Genomic DNA, 10,677 nt, shown 5'->3' with positions numbered 1-10,677 from the left:
TTCTGTACAAGCAAAAATAATACTCTGCACTTCACAGTTAATTGTTATAAGCTTTAAAGCACCAATTAGATGCTCAAACAAGTCACTATCATATACCACATCGGCAGCCAATATCACATCAATTTTCCCAATCTTGTTAAAAATATCGCTATCAACTTGTTCCCACGGTAAGTTCAAGACTGTTATATTCACTCCTGAAAGCTGGCTTTCAAATAACTTGGGTGCTGTAGGGTTATGGACAGTTCCCTTGCAGTTCAAGGCAATATTATCACAAAGTGTATTCAAAACAGAGTAATGACAGTCAGTAAAGCAAAAGCTTTGTGGTTGACATTTAAGTGATGTAGAGAGTCCAGTAAGTCCAACGCCCGAACCCAGTTCCAGAATGTTTTTATTGCAAAGTAAGTCTTTGTTGATGATGCACCATTCAGCAAGGGCTAGGGAAGCCTGAAAACAAGAGATGTATATATTATATACCTCTCGATTTTTTCAGAAATATAAAAAAAATCACTTTTTGAGTTGAATAAAATTTTTAATACAGTCAGGATTCTTTGTACCTGGATAAGATAGAAGTGAGCGTTGTCATTATATTTTCGTAGTACCCTTAAAAAACTATAATATGAAACGCTTATTTCTCGACCATTTAATAAATCTATAATATTGTTAATGCCCGGTGGACTTTTCCAGCGCTGTCACCATTTTGGTTAGTTTTCACATCATGATTTCTTTTAAATATCTGTCTCTCAGTCTGCTCTATAATGAATTTTTGCAATCGTTTTTATAGCCTTTCTTTGAAGACTAAAAATTCTTTTAATTATTTGGTGAGTGGCCTCAAGCTAGAAGAGCATAGACAAGCCTCAATTCAATGATTGCGTAGTATGCAGTTGCAAGTACATTTTCAGAAACTACGTCAGCCAAAGTTCTCAGTGCATACACATGAGAAGCCATTTTTTGACACAGTTCATCAGTATGTATATTGTCAACCAAATTAATTACACTTAGTATAAAACAAATAATTTCCACTGTTATAATGTCTAAACGATTAATAATTACCTTAAACATTATGAAATTGGTTAGTAATTATCTTAGAACATTGTCATAACCGAATTTGCGAATCACAAAATGCAAACTTAGCAATTGTGCGTATTTCGTCTTTATTTTACTATGGGTCATTAACATAATTTGTATAAAGGTATAAATACAAGCTCGAAATCTAGGGACATCATCAGTTATTCGATAACCACTTCATGCTGATCCTCTATCCTCAGGTAGAAATCGGTTGGACCATAATCCGCTGGTCTCCGCCTAGGGGTGAAATACCCTTGAAAGTTCATTTCAAAGAAAATTCATTCCCCCTTTCAAGGGTATTCCTCTGCCCTTTGGGGGAACCGACAAATTACCTGAAAGTTACCCAGTCGGTCTTCTTACCTGAGGCTCGTGTTGGCTCGGATAGCTAGGTTCCGGGGAATCCCGGGGCATAGTTATTCAAAGGGTTGGCTTTAAAACTATTTCTTAATTTAGGTATTTTTATTGTTGATAACGCCCCTCAGCTGAAAAGCGATGGTCAAAGTTACACCCTGTACTGCCCTTGGCCTTTTGTGGTAAGGCCCTTTATACAGATTAAGGTGACAATACAGTGACAATACATTTGTCAAACAATCTAAGTGATTTTCTCGAGCTATCTTTCCCCCATCCACGGACGCCGCGCATAATCAAGGAGCCAGAAAGGCCTACTGGCCCTTTAATCAACGCAGCTGCGCAGGAACTACTTTATTTGAGAGGAGTTGGAGGTTCGCCGGACCAAGTCGACTGGACATATTCCACTGAAGTTTTGTGTCAACATGAACACCAAGACATTTTACAGCTCTTGCACTTTCTAAAGCTGAGCCCAAACGTAAGGAAAAATAAAACACTTCTGTTTTGGAACGATTAAGATTCAATTGATTAGCAGTGAACCATTTTCATTTTTTGAGATAATTTTAATGAAGTAAGGGATGTTATTAATAACCTACAAAACAAACCAAGCTGTGATATATATGGGTTAAACACTGAAATGTTGAAAACTATTAAAAACTGCCTAATAATTCCTTTGACTAAGCTAATAAATCTTTGTTTTAAACAGAATACTTTTCCTGAAGTTCTTAAAGTGGCAATTGTGGTACCAATTTTTAAAAAGGGTGACCCTTTATTGCCAGAAAATTACAGGCCAACATCACTCTTGCCTATAATATCTAAAATAGTAGAAAAGTGCATGGCCATTAAAATTGTTGGGTTTTTTGTGACCAATAGTGTCTTCTCCCGGTGCCAGTTTGGGTTTAGAGAGTGTAGTAATACTGTCATAGGGCATCCTACATCTTGTTCATAATTTTCAGTACAATTCAGTCTTGCTGTGTAATCTGAGCAAGGCCTTTGACTGTGTCGATCATGGCATCCTTCTTCAAAAACTTGAATACTATATATTCCATCATAACAGTATAAAACTCGTCGAGTCTTTTCTTCAATGTAGATCTTAGGTGGTGGGGGTCGCGGGTGTGACGTCAGCAAAGAGGGTTATGAGCATTGGAGTGCCACAAGGATCAGTTCTGAGGCCCATCCTTATCTTAATATATAAATGACCTTCCTAAAGGGGAAACTCTTGCAAAATTCACTCTCTTTGCTGATGACACAAGTGCTTCTTAGGCTGCAGATTCATATGAGGAATCACTACTTGGATCTATGGCGGCACAGGTGATGGTTGAAAATTGCTTTTGCGCAAACAGACTGAGGTGTCAGGATGGTCTAGGGTACTGGGCTATTAAGTTTTTTAATGTATTACCAAATATGACTAAGGTTTTACCAATCAAACATTTTAAGCAAAGGGTGAAGCATTATCTAATAAACAATGTATTCTATTCTTTTGACAAGTATCTTATTCAGATTTTAACATGTAAATGCCATTATTCTTAATCTTTTTGTTTTAACTCCTTTTGTTTTAGTATGTATCTTACGTGAAACATATTGTTTGTAATTGTTTTAACAAACCCTTTTAAGTACTTTCTTTTCAATTTATATTATTCTATATTTTTTGACGTATGTAAACTGCATATGTGTATCTCCCTCATGACAGCTTCCAAATCGCTCAGTGTCTTACTTTTCCTGGTGACAGTTATGTTGTTTGCAAAAAGAACCAGGCCAGCACTCCAAGATCATTAATGTAGATCAGAAAAAGCAGTGGCCCCAGCATTGATTTTTAAGGCACACCACAAAAACCATTCTCGAGTGTTGATAATTTACCGTCAACGTCTACTATTTGCGTTCTCTTCATTAGATATGATTTAATGAGATTTTACTATTTTGATCAAATTTAAATTGTCCTAACTTTTCCACAAGCAATCTGAAGGAGACACAGTCAAAGGCCTTGCTCAGATCACAAAATAATGCATCCGTGTATTCCCCATTTTTAAAGCCTGAATTTATAATTTCGATAAGCTTATTTATTGCCATTGTGAAGATAAATAACTACTTTTTCAAAGTAGTTATTTATTCTTGTTTTTAAAGCCATTTCAAAAACTTTAGATATAATAGGGATGATTGATATGGGTCTGTAATTATCAATAACCTCTGTGGGTCCCTTTTTGTGTATTGACACTACTCTAGATATCTTTAGTACTGATGGAAAATTTGAATCTCTAATACATAAATTAATTTATTTTGTAAAAGGATATACTATGATATTAGTTATGCTTCTTAGAATTTTGTGTTTAAACCAAAATAGTCCCGGCTAGCTTTATTTTTAAGATGTCTGACTTCAATGAAAGATACTTCATGAAATTGAAAATATGCATCTACATATGAACGGATATATTAATCACATTGTAGCTTTACTCACAGGCAAATTTTTAGGAGGAATATCAGCAAAGAAACTATTTACATAATTTGGGTCAAATTAAGCTTTATTTTTTTGCATATTATATCCTAAGTTAGAAGAATTTTTGAGTACATCCCATACAGCTTTGGGGTTATAATTGTGTTTGTGTAAAAATTTGCCTTTCTTTTTGCTCTTTTTATTTTTTTACTATATTTTCTATAGCTTCTAAGTAAAACTTTAGCATCTCTGAATTCTTCATACAAGCCATTTGCCTATAAAAATTTAATGTTTCCCTTTTTGTTTTCAGACCAAGAAATCAGTTTATTTGCCTTATGGATAAATTCTTTTTCAGGGAAAGCAAGATCAGCAGAATTTTGAAAAAAACACATAAATAATTTAAATTTATAATCAGTACTTATAGTTTTTTCACTTATAAAGTCCCAATTTATATCACTTACAAGGTGTCTAAGATTTGTGAGCCCACAAGCCATAATTGGTTGAGATGTTGTACTGACAGTTTTCTCATCTAGTTGTAGTAGTTGGAAATCTATCACAATAGCCAGGTGATCCGAAATACCAACATCTAGCACATGACCTTCCAAGTTTTCTACATTTGTGAAAATATTATTGAGGCGTGTGATGCATTGATATCTCTTGTGCAATCAAATCAAATCAAATGTTTATCAAAAACCTTAACCTATAGAAGAGACAGAGATCATTTAAACTTGTGATGGTAATTAGTATTGACTGGATAAGATAATGGCTAGCATTTACCCAGAAACAAATACCATAATTAATATGCAAACTCAATCAAAGCAAAAGAAACAGATCTACCAACATATGCACCAAGTTTGTCAGTTGTTAATGTTACCATGAAACACTTATCAAGATGATATCACCTTAGCAAGACCATATGCTTTCCAAAAGCAAGATTTTTATCTATCCAAGGAACCTGTGGGTTCTGTGATACCCTTTCTAGGGAGCCTCTAAAGCTCATAACCATAGTTTTGTCTGTTTTTAATGTTTGAATCAAACCAGATATTTAATTGCTATAAATCTGTTTGCAGAGACTTGCTGTCCATGCTGTGCCATAAAATCTTGGCTTAGTCAACAAATACAGGAAATTTCCCCTGAATGTCAAGGTTTGTTAAATCATTAACATACAGAAGCACTGGACTTAAGACAGGCCTCTGTGGCTAAGTCATACCTTGAGCAAACAGAAGCAATAGCACATGCTGACACAGATCTTTTAAGTAGGAGCCAAACCAAGCATGCTCTATCCCTCTGAAGCCATTTAGTCATGTAGATCATTTTTTAATAAACATTATTGATATATTTGATGTCATACAGGAATAGTTACAGTTAAAGGTGGTCACTTACCTGCCAAGTCCTTAAGCCAGTTGTTCCCTCTGATATTAAATTAATATTTTCTTTCAAGGTAATTACCGGACCATCATCACCAATCTGGTAATGTTTATAACATTCACTATTATCTTCAGAAATTGAAACCAGTCGAGCATAAGCAGAATAAATCTCCTCAAAGACCTCTTTATCTTCCTTCTCAAGCTTAAGCAAAAGCGTTTTTAAAAATACTTTTTGATATTCAATTTTAAGTGGATATTTTAGAACCAGTTCAGAGTTTACTGTAGAGTTTAATAAAACGCGTTGTTCATCCAAATTTATGTCCTAAAATTATAATCATTTGGTGAATGGATCAATATTTTGATGTAACACTTACTTCAGGAAAAGAATCACGATTCACCGGGAAACCACTTAAAAATTGCCGGCACAAGTTCTGTAAGTTAATCTGCATATTATGCGGTATCTTCTATTTTATTTTTAATTCAATTTAATGTTCTAAAAGTTAATATATTCAGAGTTTTGAAAAACAAAAACAAATTACAGAAACATTTTTTTCGGTGTTTAGGTTAGGTTAAAGATGGGGACATTAGAGCGATATTATACCTAGAGCGATTAAGACGTCATGCAAGTTATGCGATGGAATCAGAAAGAAAAATCAAATTTTTGTAGTATCAAAGAATATTTTAATTTTTTTGGAATAATTACTAAATGGTTGAACACAGCTTAAAAGCATTAAAAGCTTTAGCAATAGGATTTCCTAATCCTATGTTAGTTCTTGTATAGTTCTCATTGTTATTTACATTTCTTGTTGGATAATTATGTATCATATTCGTAAAAGTAATGTTTATATTAGATTTTTGCTTTTTGTGGATAATTTTATATACTAGTTTACATTGTTATATTTTTAGTATTTTATTTAACTTATTAAGATGTAATTCTTGAAAAAGTGTATCTGTATGAGTAAGCCTATCGTAAGTAAAGAACTTTAATAAATTTATTTTGAAGAGTTTCAATAGTAGTAAAATTAGTTTGAGCACACACTCCCCAAACAGGGAGTAAATACCTAAGGTGAGATATCAAGCATTATAAATATTATTTTTAGTTTTTGCAGTTAAATAATCACATCTGTACATAACTGCATTCATTCGCATTACTCTTTCAACAACACTGCAGATATGTTCCCGCCAAGTTAATGCTTCATCAATTATTAAGCCCAGATACCGAATTTTCTCAACTTTTTGAATGTGAAAATCATATATATCAATATTGAAGTCATCAATTTGCGTATTTTTTTGTTTAAATAACATGTATTTTGTTTTATTAGAATTAATTATTAAATAAATATTTGCAAGCTTATTTAAAAGTATATCGGTACTCACAACATCAAATGCTTTTTGCAAGTCGACAAATACGGTCACAACTAATTTCTTTTTATCCAATGCTGCTCGCGATATGTAATCTACAAAATCAACTGTTGCGCTAAGAGTATTACTGTTCTCAACAAACACATATTGGTAATCATCAAGTGGTAAATATTCATTAATAAAAGACGTCATCCTTTTTTTAATTATTTTCTCAATAATTTTAGCAAAAACACTTATTACCGAAATTGGTCTGTAGTTATTCATCGAAGACTTATTACCTGACTTAAAGATTGGATAAATTCTAGTTATTTTTAGTTCTTCTGGAAAGGTTCCAGTAGTTAAAATATTATTTGTTAACCTTACCAGAGCCCCAGTAATACTCTCTTTCAGATTAACAACGTCGTACACCAATATGCCATCATGTCCCGCCGCACAATTTTTTTTTTAGTGTTAGTATGATTTAATTTATTTCGAATTCAGTTGTTAATTCTACAAACGCAGTATTATTACAGTTAATCTCAGAAAATGAAATGTTTTTTCCTAAATACCTAACGTCATTTTCCAACTCTTTTACAATACTCACACCAACATGAGCAAAATGGGCATTCAATTTATTTGCTACTTCAACGTTGTTAGTTATTTTCCCATCATCTATTTCTAACGAGACCCTTACCAAGAAAATTAATAATAAATAATAATCCATTGTTTTTTAACATCTTTCCCTGTTCTGTCTCATCTTTCGAAAATGTTGATTTTTTAAAACTTTAATTTTGTTGTTTATAGCGTTTTTAATTTTGTTAAATTCTGTGTTTAACTCTAAATTACCCTCGTCTACAAGTTTTTTTATAAATTTTATCACGTTTAAAGATTCAATCTGTTTTTAAACTTCTAGAATAAAGTTGAGAAAGGTATAAAAAAGCTATAATTACATATAGAAAAATATAATAAAATAATAAAATATTAAATAATTTAAAAAATCACAGTAATATTTAAAAATTTTGTTACACCTTCAAACTCGGTTAGTAAATGAAAGTGTAGCAAAATTATTAACAAATATATATTTTTTAAATATTTAGGAGTGACTTATTACTACCCCTTAATCCCTTGAAAAAACGTGTGTCTCTGAGATATACAAGGTGGTCCAGTTTCAAAGGCGGAAACTTAAACGGCAGACAGAAAACTTCAAAATAATATCAGTTTGTAATGTAAACTATATTCGAAAAATGCTTCGTTACAATAAAATACAGGGTGCCAAGGTTTTAATTAAAATATTTAATTTTGATTATATTTTGAGAACTATTTTAGATATTTAATTGAAATTTGGTACGTTCGGATAGGTAGCAAAGATCATAGACATCTTTTTATGGAAAAATTATTATTTTATTCAACCAGTAGCGTGCGTACGGAGACATCTTCCCACAATTTTCCTGAAAAAAAATTATGGGCCACTGGTTTTTCTAGTATCAAAAATTATTTCTAGAATCCTTATTAAGTTTACAACAAAAAATTGCCTATAAGTTTTTTTGTCTGACTTACCGTTTGCCACAAAAAATTACAATACGTGCTTACTCCAGAAAAAAAATTAAACAAAAAGAAAAATAAAAAACTAGTGGCTTTTGACAATAATAACAAAATAAAAGAAAATTAAACGTAAAATTACAAAAATTGCTTAAAAAGTAATCCACCCACTTCAATACATGTATTGCAGCTGACACTTCATGAGGATTTTGCCGCATCTCATGACAGGCTTATTGAATATCAAGAATTAAATCTTCCTGTATGTATATACAGGATTTGCGTAAGCTTTATCTTTAATAGAATCCCACACTTAATAGTCTAGCAGATTAATATCCGGAGACCTGGGGGGCCACGACACTGGTCCAATGCCATTAAGAACTTCATCATTTCTGCCCAGCCGGCCAATCCATTGTTGTGAATAATTTGTACTTAGCCATTCTCTTATACCAAATCTAAAATGCAACTCTCATGCCATAAATTAATGGGTAAATCGTCTAGATAATCCTGCAAATCTTTATTAAGAAACTCTACAAACAGTTCCGAGTTCAATCATGGAGGCGGGAAATGTTGAGCACAAGCATCCCAAACAGCACCGTTACCCACGTACTAAAGACGTATTTTATACGTACTCCACGACATAATGTATGTACACAGTACGTACCCCAAAAGACGTATAAAGGGCGTCCACTTTCCGCAGGATTCTACGTCATATGTACGTACTTTTAGGACATTTTACGTCATGTATTGGACATAACATGACGTATCTAGGATGTTTACACGACTTCTTTTTTGTGCGGTAACATTTATTTAGGAGAAAAAATTACTCATTTATAAAAACTGAAAATATACTGAATATAAAACAATATATAAAAATGTAAAGCAAAACAGGTATATGTCTTAAACAAACCATTCCATTCTTATATCAAACCTTTCTGACCAATTTGGGTTTTCATCTCGTTTAGCTTCTCTTATCTCTTTTTATCTTTCTACACGTCCTCAACATGTTAAATGCTTTGGACACAGCTCAACTGAAATAGTCGCTCCTTCAGGCGTACCACAAGGCTCCATATTGGGACCTCTATTTTTCAACTCATTTATTAACCATTTTAAAGGACCTAGAAGTAAACAGCTTATTATACTGTGATGATACAAAATTATACTGTAGAATTGATACTATTGAGGACTGCGTTAAGCTCCAAGCAGCCATTAACTCAGTGAATGAATGGTGCAAGAATAACAACTTACCTCTAAATGCTGTGTGGTCTCCTACTTCTTAAAAAAGAACTGTGTTACTTACCAATACAAAATTGATAATGTGATATTACCAAGATCAATCCACTTCAAAGACTTGGAGAAATCAAGAAACGGGAATCATTGTTGATGCTCACTTTCACTTAGTTTTCATATCGAAGATATCATAAAAAGAAGCTATAAAATGCTGGGTTTTGTTATCAGGAACTCTTCATTCTTTGAGAATATATGTTCCTATGTTATATATAATATACCTATGTTCGCTCAATGTTGGAATATTCTTCCCAAGTCTGGTCGCCATACTATCAGAACCATATTCAAGAGCTTGAAAATATACAGCGAAAATTTCTTAAATTCCTTTGGTTTAAATGCGAAAGAGTGTATCCGGAAATCGGCTTCTCACATGATCGTTTGCTTGAAAGATATCAGGTAAAATTCTTACAGGAAAGAAGGGATTCGGTAGATTTACAGTTCTTACCTACATAAATTAATTAATGGCTTAATTGACTCGTCAGAGATCCTGCAACTTCTAAATTTACACACTCCTCGGCTATCAGCTCGCAGTTTTCAAACTTTTTACCTTTCAATACCTCGAACTAACATTACAAAATTTTCGCCTATACGTAGAGCTTGCAATACATACAACTAACTTACTAACTTACTTAATTTATCATATCTGTAATATTAATTTTATTTTGATCAGATGATTTCATGTTTATATACTTATTACTATTTATTTTTTAATACGTCGTTTCCACTCTATTATTGAAGTTTCTCTGTTGAGTGATGTAAGTAAATAAATAAATGAAACAAAACAACAAATTAACGTTTAAAAAAGTACATAAAACAATTATCATTTGTTCTTCACAACTATTATGGAATACATTTCTTTATGCTTCCAATACCTGCTTGTAGTGCTAAACCTTAAAAGTATATTTTAAAATAAGCAAATTATCAAATAAGTAATATTCATTACCACTGAAGTTGCAAATCCTAATCCGGTTGAGAGTCATCATGTAGTATTTGTAGCATTTTAGACGTAGATATATCTGAAGATGCTGAGCTGCTTTGCGAGAGCTAAGCCTTAAATTATTATCAAAAGTATACAGTTATTTAGATTATTATTTGGACGGTTTATATTTTGTTAATAATTATCGCGCAGGCCAAAGCTTCCAAATTCTCATCAGTTCTAATAAAACCACGAGCGTATGGAATTCTTCTAGGATAATGTCTGAGATTCACGACCTGCTGCTTTCGCATTTTCATCACAAAATCCGTAGCAAAAATGATATCTGCGTATTCGTTGTTAGAAAACAACATTGTTTAGATTAACACCTA

The sequence above is a fragment of the Anthonomus grandis genome, chromosome 11 (genome assembly GCF_022605725.1).
Source record: "Anthonomus grandis grandis chromosome 11, icAntGran1.3, whole genome shotgun sequence".
Lineage (NCBI taxonomy): Eukaryota > Metazoa > Arthropoda > Insecta > Coleoptera > Curculionidae > Anthonomus > Anthonomus grandis.
Note: the sequence above shows the minus strand (reverse complement) of the source record.